This window comes from Carassius gibelio, chromosome A16 (genome assembly GCF_023724105.1).
Source record: "Carassius gibelio isolate Cgi1373 ecotype wild population from Czech Republic chromosome A16, carGib1.2-hapl.c, whole genome shotgun sequence".
NCBI classification, from domain to species: domain Eukaryota; kingdom Metazoa; phylum Chordata; class Actinopteri; order Cypriniformes; family Cyprinidae; genus Carassius; species Carassius gibelio.
The window spans coordinates 5,082,263-5,085,626 of record NC_068386.1 but is presented as its reverse complement, the minus strand read 5'-3'; the positions used below and the strand labels follow the sequence as shown (position 1 = coordinate 5,085,626).

At 35.5% G+C, this 3,364-nt stretch overlaps 1 long non-coding RNA gene across 1 annotated transcript; it reads right to left on the bottom strand.

The window, feature by feature from the left end:
* Positions 1 to 587, bottom strand: LOC128031126 (uncharacterized). The gene is made up of 2 exons (XR_008188042.1): positions 472 to 587; positions 1 to 379 (listed from the first exon to the last, which is right to left on the bottom strand). It is a non-coding gene; the product is annotated as an uncharacterized LOC128031126 (long non-coding RNA).
* Between the last annotated feature and the right edge of the window lie 2,777 nt (positions 588 to 3,364).

Below are 3,364 nucleotides of genomic sequence, written 5' to 3'. Positions count from 1 at the left end.
TCACTCATGGGTCAAATGTATTAAACATAGTCACACAAAACTTCATTATTCAACCGGATAGAAATCAACATAAAACAGAACCAGAGGATAGGATAAGAAATACAGTCCATCACATAAAGCACAGTCCTTGGTTTCTCATCAGTTAGGACCATAAACTTTTCTTAGTCTTTGTTGAATATGAATAGAGAAAAAAGTACTTTAAGTGGCAAGATGATCCACAGCAGAGTTCAATCGTCAGAGACCTTTGTCCATGCTTGAAGTAAAACATTGACTTGCAAAAGGCAACAGTCAAGTAATAAATGGAAATCAACTCTTAGTTCCAATCTTCTCAGTTGTTTTTGCCCCCAAGTACTCCATATACATTTAGAACACAAACCCTCTGTAAACAAATTTCAAAACAAAGAAATAACATAACCATGTGCTATGAACATGAATTGTTCAACCAAAATAAAAACAATGACAACTACTTACAGCTGAACTTAGAACTCTAAAGTTCCTCGACCAGGGTAAAAAGGCCACGACCACCATGAGGCAAGCCTCCCCTTGCAGGTAGAGAGAAGAACTAACTTCCTGCCATTTCTCCTTCTTTGTTTCCTTAAATAGGCCAACTCATTCACCTCAAATAGAGTGCCCCCTAATGCTCAGGCGAGTAATAACAGTAAATACACTGGAGAAAATTACTGGTATATACAGGCCCTATCCCAAATGGCACACTCCGAACTTGTGGACTTCCTCAGAGTCCACACTTTGGTGACGTCATGTAGTGCAGACCTATAGGGCCCTGGGCGCGAGTCCACGAGGGTGCATTGAGAGGTCACGCCGAAAATAACGGTCTGGTTGTTTTTTGACAGGACCTGCAGGTTTCGGGGAATATGCTGCCTATTGTTGTTGTTGTTTTTACCATTGTGTTTGTGAGATGGCTTGCCATGCAAGGAAATCATTTTGCGTATTATTCAATGTGCTATTATTATGTTTGAGATATCAACCACTGGTCGATGACCATAATGTTTGTATAAACTGTAGGTAACAACTGGTAAAATGTACACCTAGGTCATAAAAAGCGTAATGATAACTACACTTAAATATTTTCTTCTCAGCCATGTCCTCAATTGCTCTTGATCGAAATCTCCTCCCATCCGTTGTCTGATTGGCATTTCGCAAGGATTCCTGGGTAGTTAAAGTATGCAGAGTATGTATCTTCGAGGAAGACTGCTTCAAGGGTACAAAGGGGGCGCTGCTGAGCACACTTCAGAGAGTTAAAATGCTGAATGGGATGGCCAACGGACTTGTAGACTCGGTGAGCACGCACAATTTAAATCCACGAGACCGGGCCATATTAGTAACAGGAGAACTGTTACAACCACTCTAAGTGAATCTGTCTTGGGAAAGCTATAGCATTTCTCTGACATAGTGATAACACTCATTGCCTTCTTTAGTGCAGCTCAATCAATTCAAATCCCGGAAAATATGCGTTGTAGTCCAAACTAATTTCTGATTCTCTCTTCCCCCCCCTCTATATATATACACACACACACACAAACACACACAGACACACACACACACACATTTTCAGTGGGTATAGAAAAGAATGTCACCCCTTTTGTTGCTTTCAGCCTGAAATGAAGACACTGTTTTTGTTTTATCCAGCTGTATTTACTAAGTACAACTTATAACATCCAAGTGAAAGATAGAACACAAACATATCAGAAAACAGAATCACTGACTTGGAAAAGGGATCACCTCCTTGTGTCAGTATTTTGCTGAACCACCTTTTGCTTTAATTTACAGCCTTTAGAATGCCTACTAGCAACTAACACAGCACGACAACTTGCTGACCTCCAGAGATTTAACTGCCTTTAGTGTGAACGCACCTTTAAAGGGACTAAAGCGGTCCGAGGCCCTGCAGGACTGAGCAGGGCTCAGCAGGTCTGAGGATGCCTTCATCATCACATGGTCTTCCTCTCACAGACACCTCTGAAATACAAGAATCTGTGTTGATAGCTGAGTGTTCACTCAGTGAGACATGACTGCCCTCTACTGACCACACTCAGAGTGAACTGAGTTTCTCTGTGTACACTGCTGTTCAAAAGTTTGGGAATAGTAAAATTTGTAATGGTTTTTTTTTTATTATTTTATTTTTTTTATTTTTTAAAGAAGTCATATCTGCTCATCATGGCTGCGTTTATTTGATCAGAAATGCATAAAAAACTGAAATATTGTGAATTATTATTTCAATTTAATTTTCTATTTTTCTATTTTAATATACTTTAAAATCTAATTTATTTCTGTGAGGCAAAGCTGAATTTTCAGCATCATTACTCCAGTCTTCAGTGTCACATGATCCTTCAGAAATCATTTAAATATGCTGATTTATTATCAATATTGGAAACAGTTGTGCTACTTAATATTTGTTTTAACTTGTGATACTTTTCAGTATTCTTATGTGAATAAAAAGTTTAAAAGAACAGCATTTATTTAAAATCATTCAGACGTTTGGGGTTAGTATAATGAAGATAATAAAGACTTATATTATTAGAAAAGATTTATATTTTAAATAAACATAATTTTTATAAACGTTATTTTTATTATTATTTTACTGTAATTTTATTTTTATTTTATTAATCAAATAATCCTGAAAAAAGTATCACAGGTTCCAAAAAAAAAACTAAAAATAATAAAAACAGCACAACTGTTTCCAACACTGGTGATAAATCAGCATATTAGAATGTTTTTTGAAGGATCATATGACACTAATACTGTAGTAATGAAGATGAAAAATCAGCTTTGCATCACAGAAATAAATTATATTTTAAAATATATATTTAAATAGAAAACCATTATTTTAAACGGCAATAATATTTTACAATACTGTTGTTGTTTTTTCTGTATTTTTGGTCAAATATATGCAGCCATGATGGGCAGAAGAGACGTCTATGAAACACATAAAAAATCTGACAGATCCCAAACTTTTGAACAGCAGTGTATATTTAGTGGCTTTATGCACAGTTGGCATTAAGTTTTAAATATAGCTGTTATCCAGTTCCTTTGTGCAATTTTTCTGAAATAGATTGACAAGGCTGGTTTAAAAAACTCAAATACCTAGTTTATAACAAATATTGTCATTGCATTGGATAGTCCTTTAACCACCTAAACATTTAAGAATGGTGTGTTTTTAATATCTGTTTTGTTCAACCAATATCAGATGTTCAGGACTGGTTTTGCTAATTTATTTGGTAAATTATACATTTCATTATTCACTGTCTTTTGTTCAGTTCAGACACATCTAAATTTAACATATGAACAAGTTAATACAGCAATAAAAAGTTTGTATTAGGCCAGCGGTCATATCCATTTGAATCATGGT